A 14638-nucleotide genomic window follows, 5' to 3' on the forward strand; every position below is an offset into this window, starting at 1 on the left:
AGGTGTGCTTTTTGTGACCCCATGGTACACATATCCTTCACCTTTAACCATACTTGAAGTATGAGCATCGCTAGCGCCATCTTTAACATAAAACTGGACCTTTCACAATCAGGCTCAGATTACGCCAATCAAAAGGCAGTACTATGGTACATGGGAGATGCAGAATTCTCCTTGTAATCCACTCTATAATTGTTTCAGGCAAGTGGATCGAAAAGGGGCACATGCTGACCTTTCGGGATACTCCCCCTAACCATCTTTATTTCTTTCAGAAACCACTCTGACAATTTCACACAAGGGGTGTAGATTTACATAAATAGGGAGAAAAAGAGCAGGATCTAAGTGAAGGAGACACAACCAACATATGTGGAGAAATATGACTGGGATTTAAGAGAGTGTTATTTTGAAAGAATGGGTAACAAGGAATTGTAGTTGTGAAGCAAAGAACTCCTTGGAAACTCTTAAGAGACTTTAATGAGTAACCTACTGGAGTATAAATTATAATGATGAAGAAGAATAAAGGAAGATTCTGATTCTGCTCTAATCCATCATTAATTGTGATTCTTTACAAGGACTATATGCATGGCCCCATTCGTGGGTACCTAGATGTAATATTTACACAATATATATGCGTGTCCTACTTTAATATGAACCTCATCTATACTCAGCTCCAATCTTTAATCACCGATGAAGTGTATATACAGTCATTAATATTTTTACACTTATATAATTTTGCCTTGCTTCCTTGACATTAGACTTTCATCGCTATAAATGGTGACATATGTCACGTTTCTGAGAATTTCATGACAGCTACTTTGAGTACTTTCCTATTTTATCTTCTTTCCCTTTATGAGACTTTCCTTAACCAAAGCAGCAGCATATTTTGCTGTTTCAAAAATAGTTTCCAGAAATGTTGTCCTGGTATTGAAAGTCCCCTTTTCCATTCTTACTCTCTCATATGATACAGATGAATTTATAACAAGACACCAAGATAGTATTCACATAAAACACCAATGTAGCAGACTTTGCTCATGACAAGCTGCTTAAGATAAGCACTCTCTTATTATCAGTCAACTTTTCCTGATCTTTACCTGACCTTTTTCTCTAACCTTTCCTGTGAACCGCTTACCAAATCCATCCCTTTCTCAATTTCAGAATGTTTAGTGTTATCAGTCACAGACCCACACTCTACAGCTGACTCCAAGATAGTATCCACACAAAACACCAATGTAGCAGACTTTGCTCATGGCACAAGACGCTTGAGGTAAGCACTCTCTTATTATCAGTCAACTTTTCCAGGCCTGTTTTTCTCTAACCTTTCCTGTGAAATGCTTACCAAGTTCATACCTTTCTCAATTTCATAATGTTTAGTGTTATCAGACACAGACCCACACTCTAAGGGTGACTCATTACTTGATATCAAAGTAATATACATTTTCTTTTTAATTGTTGATGCACACTTTGTTGTCAATTAGTGCCTATTGTGGATTTGTAAACTGACCCTGCTCCAGTATGTCTGATTCCCGTTCAAACACAGAGTCTCACTTCTGTTCCTCTTATATTATTGCCTGTCAGTTCTGTTTTGACTCATACTTATTATTGTCTGGTTTGACAGTGCATCGGTTCTCAGACAATTATGAGAGCATCACTATAGAGGGGTTTTGGCTACAGCCACATGTTAGGAGCCAGGAGTACATGTTTTAATTGTGCAGAAGTTGCTTGCATACACAAAGAAGTGTTTTCCCTCCTTGCAGTGGTGATCTTTTGTTTATTTATCCAACAGCCTGAGGTTAAACTTTCAGGTACACACACATGGTGCGGTAATGCCATCAAAGTGTTTTAAGATAGATTTTTTATGGTGCATATCTTCCTCTGGCAGCAGCACAGATGGGAGGAGGCCAGTCAAGAACCTAAATGGATTTTCAGGTTTGGCTTGACAGTGCAACTGTCACCTGACCTTTTAACCTACACTGATATTATTCTACAGTTCCTTGCATCCAACAAATACATATTAATTCCCACATTATTTAGTTGTAAGGCTTCCCATTACCCTACAACATTCCTCAAAGCCAGACCTATTGGCTTTGCCTCAAAGTATACTACTTCAGAGATGAAGCATGGTATGTAACTATTTTCCAGTTTCTCATTAGGACTCCCTTTTTCTGTCATGTACCTATTAATCATTATGTTCTTGTGAGATGGGATTTACTCTATCCCTACATGGTTATATCTATCTTCTTGAGTGTGTTCACCCCCTCTTGGCACATACTAAGATAGTGTGCCTATTTCACTCACCATAGATTGTCACAGCATGGTGTTTCTACTCCTCTTCAAGTTTACCCAGGGCCACACCTCCACTTTATTATTCCCAGGGCTAGCACAATGAATCCTAGATGCAATATATGTATGTCTCTATTTTATTTTCTATTGAAAGGGCTGGGCCCATTGTTCTAGACCTTTTCTAAAGACACAATCTGATGGTTCGTTTTCGCAGCATAAACATGTGAAGGGGAGAAAATGTCACCATTAATTTGTCAATGACTCTACCTTGATAACTATTAACTTACGGACAACTATAAAGAGTTAGTTAATTTATTACAAAGCCACATACAACTGACATAGAGACACCTCAACACAAGGGTATAGAAATACAAAAGAATTAGCTTGAAGCCAAATCTACGCATCAATTTTAGAGCATGCAGCATGAACAACACTATTAAATCAAGATGTAGGATACAGAAAATTAAGAAACATGCGTCTAAATTTTCCTGCCTTGAGGGTTGATGAATAAAAAGCATAATATCTATCCCTACCCTAGTGCTAAGAAAACATCCCTACTTAAGCATTTTCAGTGAAAAGGTGTCAGAACAGGGAGTCTTCCTAAGAAACCTCTTCACCAACTGTGGGTCAAGTAGCATCATGCCACTATTGCAAAAGAAAGAGCTCGTTCTGAGATGCTCTCTCTCCGAAGGCAAGAAAGAAGTGGGCACTTTCCCTAATTCCAACAATCAATTATTCACAGTTACCTCTCCCATATGCAGCTCGTTCATGCCATCCACTTTGGGTATAGTTCTGAATGTACTTTTCCACTATGTTCTCCATGTGCAACCTTGGCAACATTTTGTCCTTGGCTCCCAGGCCTTCTCCCGTGTGAAACCCAGTGTTCTTACTTTTATCGATCCACGCCACATGATTGTAACTTCTTCCCTTCCAGCCTACCTACTAAAACAAAGACATTACTTTCTCTAGAAGAATGCTTCTCCACCTGTAAGGCAAACGTAAGAAAGAGCAGATTCTACAGTACACATGAAATTCAACTAATAACTCTACAGGAAGAGTTTTCAGGGACTTGCATTTCAGGCCTACAATTTTAGTTAACAGAAGAACATTTTACTTAAAGCATTACAGATCTACATAATTCTATTTCTTTGCTAACACATCTACTAACTTATAACCATTTTTTTGTTAAACACGTTTAGTATATGAATAATGTCAGTTTCACAACATGAGTTCTTCATGTTAACATTTTCTGCTAGTTACATTCATTTCCTATGTTATTTTTCCATGCTACTTATCAGTCACCTAAAACATATCACGAAATAGCATTAATACATTTCACATTCCCAACACTTCACGTTGCAAGATTACATGCCAATGAGCTCTACACGTGGTTATGATGCATCCCTACAAATGAAATGAGACTTCCGCTCGAACACTATGTATCTTTTAATCTCTACTCTTTTATTGCAGCCTTGATAGTAATTTTTGACAATACATGCATAGAATGCCAGCAAGAATATGATAGAAAATTGAGACTTTGTCCTTTTGAATTAAATTGTAATAAAAAATGGCTTCGTACACTTTAGCCAGCATCTGGTAATTACACTTTTCTGTGTTTTTTATGATATAGTGTGCTACCTGTTATTTTTTATTTTTGATTCAGGGACTACTTTGTAAGAGTGACTGGGTTTCTTAGGTCATGTCATAAGTTGAAGAGCATAAATATCCTTATGATGTTTCAGAAGTGCTGGAAGCCATTTGTTATCCCACAACATTCTTACTACCACTGTAGAATCAGGTTTACGCAGTTCTCTAAATTGACTAAGTATGAGTAACAAGCCAATAAACTGTATTTTAATCTTTAAACTTGCTCTCAGAAAATAATGGTGCACCTCGTGTGTTAATACTCAATGTAGCTTAATTGCTTTCCCACATGGGTGTGTATTGGAATCGTTTATAAAGATTACAGCAGGATCAGGGGTGACTGGTGTTCATGGGCAAAAGGGGCATTGTCCTGCCACCTTCTGGGGAGAGGCACGAATAGGACAATAAACACAGAGCAGCTGAAAATACATCACTGCTCTGAGACAGTGTGCGGAAACTCTTGGGTGAACTCCAGTGCACTTTGCAGATGTCCTACTGTGCAAGTGCCAGCTGGGCAAGGTTTTCTTTGACCTTCAGGCACAAGCTACAACAGTGACATCACAGGAGAGGGAGTGGTGATTCAGAAAGCAAGTGATCCGGTTGCTTTTGGGCGGCATAAACAGTGGCCCTGGGAGGAGTTACAAAACTCCATCCACTTAAATGGCTGAGGGTGGGACAGGCCAATGAGACAAGGAGGGAGCGGGTGGCAACAATTTGTTGATCATCACAGAGGGGCAGGCTATAGGAGGGATGCAGGGGCTGCTCTTCTGTCAGTAAAACTTGCTAAGTGCTGCATTTGGTTTCACATTGAAAAATAACGTTATGGAGCTGAGCACAATAGAGTGCTCCTTACCTCGCACATAGAGGCTCAAGAGTGAGAAGTAACCAGCTGAGGACAACAATTGCACTTGTGGACTAAGAGGTCAGTGTGCAGTTAAGCTTCTGCCTGCATCAGGGGTGTCGGCTACCTCCCGTCCCATCGCTTAAGTAGCTTCAGTGGCTGTGGGATTCTTGATGGGCCCCTTCTGTCTGCAGCTCAGCAGACAAAGGGTCATAATTAACTTGGGGGGGTGAGTCAGTGAAAGGAATGATGGGTGTATGGACAGATTGATGGATGAAATAGTGGCTGGGTAGAGGCATGAATGAAGGATAGACGTAAGAATGACAGAGTGAAAGGCAGGGAGAGTGTATGAGTCGAAGGGAGGATGGGTTGATGGATGAGAGAAAGGCTGGATGGATGGAAGAATGAGTGAGAGGATGGATGGATGAGTGAAAGGTAAATTGATGGATTAGTGGATGGATGGAGTGAAAGTATGGATGGATGAGCTAATGGAGGACTGAGTGAAATGGTATATGTAAAGGTGGATGAGCAAAATAATGGCTGGATGAGTGAACGGCAGAGTAGATGGCTTTCTGGATGAGAGGATGGATGGATGAGTGGATGAGTGAAAGGGTGAAACTGATGGATGGATGAACAGATGGATGAGTGAGTGAACTGGTAAATGGAGGGATGGATGGTACAAAGGGTTAATGGATGGGTGTAAGGATGGATGGCTGAATGAAATGGTGGGTAGATGGATGAGCCAAAGGGAGGGTGATAGATGGATGGAGTGAAAGGATTGATAGATGGAGAGAAAGGGTGGATGGATGAGGGAAATGCTGGATGGATGATTAATGGATGGATGGAAGGGGGTGGATAAATGAAAGGATAGGTGATTGAGTGGATGGATTGGTTTGTTGGATAGGTGTCCCTGAACCAGAGGCAGCACTATTTTATGGGCTCCAAAGCTACACTGCACCCTCCTTGTTCTGTGGTCTATTTTTATTGTATCACGAGTGAAGAATTAGTAATTCTTGATATAGCAAAAATAAAATGCAGTCCCACTTCGAGGGGAGCAACAAACAGAGGCAGTTAGTGACATTGTTTGGTTTCTGGCACTGGTTCATGAAGGTGCCTGAACCATTCTGATACTGTAAGCATGTTTGTGTGAGTATGTGTGTGAGTTAAAGTAAGAGAGAGTCAGTGTAGGAATGAGTCAGAGTAACTGAGAATGAGTGACAGTAAGGACCAGTATGTGTGACAATGAATGTGAACGAGTGAGGGAGAATCACTGTGAGTGTAACTGAGTATTACTGTGTGTGAGACTGAGTTATAGTAAGACTGAGTAATTCAGAATGAACGAGAATGAGTGGGACAGAGTAGAATGAGTGAGACTGTATAAATTAGTGAGACTGAGTGAGTCAGCTTGAGACAGCAAACTTAATGCAAGAAAGTGTTAGAAAACCCTTCAAGAAAAAGCTCTTTGAAATTAGAGTCAAGGATTATTCCTCATCACTTTTAACGGTCACCAGCCACCACTGAGCAGAATAACTTAAGCCTGGGATATACCAAAAATAGTCAATGGCAAATCTTTAACATAATTACTATAGTGTGGCGTCAATGTTCACAAGCGATTGCCTGTTAATATCCATGGGTAGGGTCTGGGGTTTACATAAAGACAGAGCGTGCAATGATCTTTGAAAAGAGACTATGCATTCCCAAAAAGACTATTTGAAAAAATAAGTAAGTGGTTTATGTAGGATGACATATTATAGGCCTTTGGAAGGGGTCTCTTCCTGGAATAGGGGGTGCAGTCTTTAACTGCAACCCCCATAGGAGGGATTTCTGGCAACCACTGTGTGACCTTCCAAAGGGTGCACTGATGGCGAACTAACACTGTGCCAAATCCTTGGTGACTCACACTTAGTACAGCTCCTCAGAGCTGCACCACAGGCACATGGGCAGAGATATACCCTAATTTGCATGGGACCACACCTCCATAAAAAATCAGAATAAAACTCTGCATGCATGTGTTCTCCCACAATAGATTTAACAAAAGGGGCTGTCTGCCATCGCTTTTGTAAAATGAGGGGTTCTTCAAAAGGTTTTATATTAAGCACACTAAAGAAAACACTCAGCAGACTGGGCATGCTGTTTATTTTAACCACAATCTTTAAAACGTAGGAAGATCACAGGTCAGTTTCTGACTAATTGTGTTACATTTTTTCAACAAACCATAGTTGGAATTAATATTAGGCAACATGTTGTTGTAAAGAGCTACTACTGCCTGCGGGAGCAGTGGGTATCTAGGAATAAAGACAGAGCTCTGTTCAGAGACGCTAGAAGGGAGGCATTGAGAGCGCGAGTATCGCTACGAACCATGCTGTATGTTTTTCTGAAGTGCTTTTAATTTCGTTTTAAGCAGTAGGAAAATACTTTTAATTGTTTTAATACTGTGACCCTTTTAATAAGTTTTTGCGTATTTGCACATGAAAGGTGGTTTGTAAAGTCGCAAGCTTACCGTTCCTTTCGCCTGCCCCGGTCCACCCCGGCTGTGTGCCGTTTGTTGTGGAGGGCGTGGCAGAACGGATTAGGGCACATCATTTCCGGGCTGGGTGGCAGAGGCGGGGCCTACACCGGACTGCCTTTTAAAATTCAATGTGTTCGCGACCGCGCTGAGACGCTAGAAGGGAGGCATTGAGAGCGGGAGTATCGCTACGAACAATGCTGTATGTTTTTCTGAAGTGCTTTTAATTTCGTTTTAAGCAGTAGGAAAATACTTTTAATTGTTTTAATACTGTGACCCTTTTAATAAGTTTTTGCGTATTTGCACATGAAAGGTGGTTTGTAAAGTCGCAAGCTTACCGTTCCTTTCGCCTGCCCCGGTCCACCCCGGCTGTGTGCCGTTTGTTGTGGAGGGCGTGGCAGAACGGATTAGGGCACATCATTTCCGGGCTGGGTGGCAGAGGCGGGGCCTACACCGGACTGCCTTTTAAAATTCAATGTGTTCGCGACCGTGCTGAGACGCTAGAAGGCAGGCATTGAGAGCGCGAGTATCGCTACGAACTATGCTGTATGTTTTTCTGAAGTGCTTTTAATTTCGTTTTAAGCAGTAGGAAAATACTTTTAATTGTTTTAATACTGTGACCCTTTTAATACGTTTTTGCGTATTTGCACATGAAAGGTGGTTTGTAAAGTCGCAAGATTACCGTTCCTTTCGCCTGCCCCGGTCCACCCCGGCTGTGTGCCGTTTGTTGTGGAGGGCGTGGCAGAACGGATTAGGGCACATCATTTCCGGGCTGGGTGGCAGAGGCGGGGCCTACACCGGACTGCCTTTTAAAATTCAATGGGTTCGCGACCGCGCTGAGACGCTAGAAGGGAGGCATTGAGAGCGCGAGTATCGCTACGAACCATGCTGTATGTTTTTCTGAAGTGCTTTTAATTTCGTTTTAAGCAGTAGGAAAATACTTTTAATTGTTTTAATACTGTGACCCTTTTTATAAGTTTTTGCGTATTTGCACATGAAAGGTGGTTTGTAAAGTCGCAAGCTTACCGTTCCTTTCGCCTGCCCCGGTCCACCCCGGCTGTGTGCCGTTTGTTGTGGAGGGCGTGGCAGAACGGATTAGGGCACATCATTTCCGGGCTGGGTGGCAGAGGCGGGGCCTACACCGGACTGCCTTTTAAAATTCAATGTGTTCGCGACCGCGCTGAGACGCTAGAAGGGAGGCATTGAGAGCGCGAGTATCGCTACGAACCATGCTGTATGTTTTTCTGAAGTGCTTTTAATTTCGTTTTAAGCAGTAGGAAAATGCTTTTAATTGTTTTAATACTGTGACCCTTTTAATAAGTTTTTGCGTATTTGCACATGAAAGGTGGTTTGTAAAGTCGCAAGCTTACCGTTCCTTTCGCCTGCCCCGGTCCACCCCGGCTGTGTGCCGTTTGTTGTGGAGGGCGTGGCAGAACGGATTAGGGCACATCATTTCCGGGCTGGGTGGCAGAGGCGGGGCCTACACCGGACTGCCTTTTAAAATTCAATGTGTTCGCGACCGCGCTGAGACGCTAGAAGGGAGGCATTGAGAGCGCGAGTATCGCTACGAACCATGCTGTATGTTCTTCTGAAGTGCTTTTAATTTCGTTTTAAGCAGTAGGAAAATACTTTTAATTGTTTTTTTATAAGTTTTTGCGTATTTGCACATGAAAGGTGGTTTGTAAAGTCGCAAGCTTACCGTTCCTTTCGCCTGCCCCGGTCCACCCCGGCTGTGTGCCGTTTGTTGTGGAGGGCGTGGCAGAACGGATTAGGGCTCATCATTTCCGGGCTGGGTGGCAGAGGCGGGGCCTACTCCGGACTGCCTTTTAAAATTCAATGTGTTTGCGACCGCGCTGAGACGCTAAAAGGGAGGCATTGAGAGCGCGAGTATCGCTACGAACCATGCTGTATGTTTTTCTGAAGTGCTTTTAATTTCGTTTTAAGCAGTAGGAAAATACTTTTAATTGTTTTAATACTGTGACCCTTTTAATAAGTTTTTGCGTATTTGCACATGAAAGGTGGTTTGTAAAGTCGCAAGCTTACCGTTCCTTTCGCCTGCCCCGGTCCACCCCGGCTGTGTGCCGTTTGTTGTGGAGGGCGTGGCAGAACGGATTAGGGCACATCATTTCCGGGCTGGGTGGCAGAGGCGGGGCCTACACCGGACTGCCTTTTAAAATTCAATGTGTTCGCGACCGCGCTGAGACGCTAGAAGGGAGGCATTGAGAGCGCGAGTATCGCTACGAACCATGCTGTATGTTTTTCTGAAGTGCTTTTAATTTCGTTTTAAGCAGTAGGAAAATACTTTTAATTGTTTTAATACTGTGACCCTTTTTATAAGTTTTTGCGTATTTGCACATGAAAGGTGGTTTGTAAAGTCGCAAGCTTACCGTTCCTTTCGCCTGCCCCGGTCCACCCCGGCTGTGTGCCGTTTGTTGTGGAGGGCGTGGCAGAACGGATTAGGGCACATCATTTCCTGGCTGGGTGGCAGAGGCGGGGCCTACACCGGACTGCCTTTTAAAATTCAATGTGTTCGCGACCGCGCTGAGACGCTAGAAGGGAGGCATTGAGAGCGCGAGTATCGCTACGAACCATGCTGTATGTTTTTCTGAAGTGCTTTTAATTTCGTTTTAAGCAGTAGGAAAATACTTTTAATTGTTTTAATACTGTGACCCTTTTAATAAGTTTTTGCGTATTTGCACATGAAAGGTGGTTTGTAAAGTCGCAAGCTTACCGTTCCTTTCGCCTGCCCCGGTCCACCCCGGCTGTGTGCCGTTTGTTGTGGAGGGCGTGGCAGAACGGATTAGGGCACATCATTTCCTGGCTGGGTGGCAGAGGCGGGGCCTACACCGGACTGCCTTTTAAAATTCAATGTGTTCGCGACCGCGCTGAGACGCTAGAAGGGAGGCATTGAGAGCGCGAGTATCGCTACGAACCATGCTGTATGTTTTTCTGAAGTGCTTTTAATTTCGTTTTAAGCAGTAGGAAAATACTTTTAATTGTTTTAATACTGTGACCCTTTTAATAAGTTTTTGCGTATTTGCACATGAAAGGTGGTTTGTAAAGTCGCAAGCTTACCGTTCCTTTCGCCTGCCCCGGTCCACCCCGGCTGTGTGCCGTTTGTTGTGGAGGGCGTGGCAGAACGGATTAGGGCACATCATTTCCGGGCTAGGTGGCAGAGACGGGGCCTTCACCGGACTGCCTTTTAAAATTCAATGTGTTCGCGACCGCGCAGCGGGCGCGCCGGTGGCGCGCCGAAGGCGCGCCCAAGGCAAGCCCGTCTGCGCCCTTCCACGACCGGCCGGGACCTAGGGCCAGAAACCCAGAAACACCGACATCCACTACAAGGGTACAATACTCTAAAACCGCATTAATGGCTCTACGATCAAGGGGTAATACTGTTTGTAGGCACAACATTAATGTAGAAAAAATGGAGCCCGTTTGCACTCATTGTAATGAAAGACTGTTATATAGAACGCCGTCAAATACAAAAGCGACAATTCAACTTGCTCTCTTAAACTGCAGATCGCTAACCAAACATAAATATGAGATAGGAGATCTCATTACGGATAAACGCTTGGATGTTCTATTTTTAACGGAGACGTGGCTCAATGAACATGCAATACCAGACATTAAAGATGCTGTCCCTAAGCATTATCAGATAGTCAGACAGGATAGAGAGGGCCAAAGAGGAGGAGGGATTGCCATTATTCACAGGGAAAACATATCATGTGAAATTAGACCAGCAGGTCTAGAAAAATGCGAAGCTTTCTTTTTTACCCTGTATACTGAAATTGGTAACACACTGACGGGATTCCTCATATATCGTCCCCCGGGCCAATCAAATCAGTTTGTGGCCAGTTTGGAAGAAAAGATAGTTCATCCAGCACTGAGACACAATAAATTCCTGGTTCTTGGGGACCTAAATTTACATTTCGACGATACGGAGAATAAAGAAATAAACGATATCTGTAATGACATGTCGACTTTGAACTTAATTCAGAAAGTAAAATCCCATACTCGCCAAGGAGGCCACATATTAGACCCCATTTTCACCAATTCAAAGGAGATCGAAATAGGAACACCCTGGCCAGTAGCATGATCAGATCATTTCGTGGTCCCATTTACGATGACAGTTCACAGAATAGGAGCACTAGCCGTGAAGGAAACAATCACTACCAGAAAATGGAAAAACTTTGACTCCCCATCCTTTGAACACGCATTAAAAGAGACAATGCTGATATTAGATAATAATATAGACCTAGCGAACGAGCAGTTTGAGACCTGGATCTCAGGGGCTTTAGACAAAACTGCTCCCTGGAGTACCAGAACCCCTCAGAGAATAAAAATCACAGCACCTTGGTTCAATGAAGAACTCCAGATGGCAAAAAAAGGGTGCAAAAAAGCAGAACGAACCTGGAGGAAAACCTATTGTACGGTATCCAAGAATAAATACAATAAGGAATTAAAAGCCTATCACGCGCTAATAAAGAAAGTTAGGCATGATTTCTACACAGACAAAATTGCCAGTGCAGAAAACTCCCATAAGGAATTATTCGCTATACTAAAATCCCTCAAAAACAAGGAGGAGGAAGAAGTAATAACCTCCTCCAAAGAGATATGCAATAAAATAGCAGGTTTTTTCGCGGACAAAGTTACTAAGATATATGAGTCGTTCCCGACTGAGGCCCAAATGGGAAGCAATCAGTACCTCTGCAGTCAGGAGGAATTTAGAGGAACAATACTAAATGAATTCACTATACCGCAAAGAGATGAACTGAGAGTCACGATCAAAGGTATAAAATCAGGATCCCCTCGTGACCCAGCTAAGCCCGACAGAATAATGATGGGTATTAATACTATCCTACCATATATTTCTGAACTCATCAACTGTTCCCTTAAAACTGGGATAGTCCCTTTGAACTGGAAAAGGGCCATTGTTAAACCATTGAGAAAGAAACCCTCTTTGGACTTCTCCGTATTGGAGAACCTGCGTCCTATTTCACTGCTACCACTGACAGCAAAGATAGCAGAAAAAATAGTAAACAAACAACTAGTGGATCATGTGGATGCTAACGCGATCCTTCATCCCTCGCAGTCTGGCTTCAGAAAGGCACACTCCACAGAATCTGCCTTGTTGATGGCCACCGAGACTCTAAGAAATTTGGCGGACGAGGGGAAAACAGCTGCGCTCATCCTGTTGGATCTGAGCGCAGCTTTTGACATGGTCTCACATCCCTTAATATTACAAAGATTAGAGATTTGTGGCATACGGAGATGTGCCCTCCAGTGGCTAACCTCTTTCTTAGCCCAACGGAGTTTTCAAGTAGCACAACTCTCACATATATCGGATAGCCATGCTTTAAAACAGGGAGTTCCTCAGGGCTCTACTCTTAGCCCAACCCTGTTTAACATATATGTGGGACCGTTGGCTGAATGTGTACCAAAATACGAGGTATCGATTGTATCTTATGCAGATGATACCCAACTAATTGTGCTACTATCTCAAAACAAAGATCAAGCTGCTATCCGGTTTTCCGAATGCCTGGAAGAAGTGGCAGTCTGGATGAATGACCACTGCCTCAAACTTAATGGAAACAAAACCGAGGTCTTAGTGGTAGGCAAAACACCGAACATCTGGTCCTCGGCCTGGTGGCCAAACACATTAGGACAGGTCCCGATCCCTAAGGAAGAAGTGAAGAACCTCGGTATCTGGGTCGACTCCAAGCTATCGTTCGACAGCCAGATACGGAAAATTGCGGGAAAGTGCTATGGAGCAATGAAAACATTGAGGAAAGTCATTGACCTACTCCCTGTAAAAGCCAGGAGAACGGTAGTTCATGCCGTAGTTACATCCCAATTAGATTATGGCAATGTATTGTATTTAGGAGCCTCAAAGAGAGGACTCATGAAACTACAGAGAATACAGAATGCGGCAGCCCGCTTGGTTCTCAGCCTCCCGAGGAGAACAAATACTAGAAAAGCTCTGGCCACTTTACACTGGCTACCTATAGAAAAAAGAATTCTGTTTAAGGCTATGTGTTATGTACACCGCATTCTGACAGGCAAAAGCCCCCTGTACCTCAAGTCATTGGTATCTAGATACACCCCTGGCCGGGATCTACGATCTAGGGACATGGCCTTACTGACGATCCCAAGAATTTTCAGAGCCAGAATGGGAGCTCGCTCCTTTAGATACCTGGCGGCAAAATTATGGAACACGCTACCTATAACCATGAGAACTGAATCTAGCGAACATGTTTTTCGCAGGCAACTGAAGACATGGTTATTTCTGAATAAAAATCTCTAAGCGATCATCCAGCCTCTTTATTTCCTCCTTTTTCTGATGCCTCAGCGCGGGGACTCACCGATAGGTATAACCATGCGCTTTACAAATGAATTAATAAATAAATAAATAAATAAATAGAGACCACAAATGCACTTACAGTCAAATTGCCTTTAAAACAATCAAAACACGTAATGCTTCCAATTTGTGTGCACTTACACTAAAACCAAACACTTCTCTAGTTTCTTTGTTTAGATCAGGTTCAGGCAGCAGGGAATCATTCCTTAGAACAATGGGGTATTCCAGCTTTAGTTGGCCACTTCAAATGTGGCAACTGTAGTGTTTGTCCGTATGAATTGAATTTAAATCATTTACAGATAGAGAGACCAGGGTACCCCTGAGGGATTTCTCCATTTGTAACATTTGTCACATTGTATACAGCATAACATGCCTGTGTGGCACACTTTACGTAGGTCAAACAATGCAGAGGATAAGGATCCGAACACTTCATGGAGAGAGCACATTCAGACAACAGCTTAAGGTGGCAAGGCATCAGCGTCCTCAAATCCAGGCCAATGCTGCCATGTAAGCACTATCGCCACTTACCTGTACCTTACACCACTTTCTCTGTATGTTATTCTTTTACTAACTTTATTCTTCTATTTCAGTATGATTCTCAGGCTCAGCTGTGCCTGCATGAGATCTGATGAGGATCCCGTCATTCCTTAGGCGATCAAAACATCCACTTAACTCTCGGGCCCTTCTTCCTATTGTTTATATATATTGAATATGGGCCATGCTATTCTTGCCTTTTAAATACGCAGCTTTGATTATCCTTGTCACGTGTCTGTGTCACTGTTGTTGAGAAAGCACCGAGCATATTTGTTGTTTTGAATAAATGATCAGTCGATTGACAAAGTTGTTTCAACTTGTTTATGTTTAGGGACCACTGTTTTGCACTGGAATTATCTAGCCAAGGTACCTGACGATTCTTGGATTCCCCATTAATGCAGAAACAAAAGATTCCGACTTAGCATTGTGCTGCTGGAAACCAGAGCTTTCATAAAGGACAGCAGAGTAGTTGTAG

General features: G+C 42.9%; 2 long non-coding RNA genes across 3 annotated transcripts in view; one reads left to right on the forward strand and one right to left on the reverse strand.

The window, feature by feature from the left end:
- The window catches only part of LOC146855882 (uncharacterized), a 36099-nt gene extending 28787 nt beyond the window's left edge, over positions 1 to 7312 (reverse strand). Inside the window, exons 1-2 of the long non-coding RNA XR_014981411.1 lie at positions 7263 to 7312; positions 3024 to 3219 (exon numbers count right to left, since the gene is read on the reverse strand). This is a non-coding gene — a long non-coding RNA (uncharacterized LOC146855882). The remainder of the gene's footprint in view (positions 1 to 3023; positions 3220 to 7262) is intronic.
- A 443-nt stretch (positions 7313 to 7755) lies between these two features.
- On the forward strand, positions 7756 to 14469 carry LOC146855883 (uncharacterized). 2 transcript variants are annotated; one of them, XR_014981413.1, is made up of 3 exons: positions 7756 to 7814; positions 14025 to 14136; positions 14220 to 14469. It is a non-coding gene; the product is annotated as an uncharacterized LOC146855883 (long non-coding RNA). The 2 variants fall into 2 exon arrangements; XR_014981412.1 differs by lacking the exon at positions 7756 to 7814 and adding an exon at positions 10147 to 10207.
- Positions 14470 to 14638: the final 169 nt, after the last annotated feature.

The sequence above is a fragment of the Triturus cristatus genome, chromosome 4_1, assembly GCF_964204655.1.
Source record: "Triturus cristatus chromosome 4_1, aTriCri1.1, whole genome shotgun sequence".
NCBI classification, from domain to species: domain Eukaryota; kingdom Metazoa; phylum Chordata; class Amphibia; order Caudata; family Salamandridae; genus Triturus; species Triturus cristatus.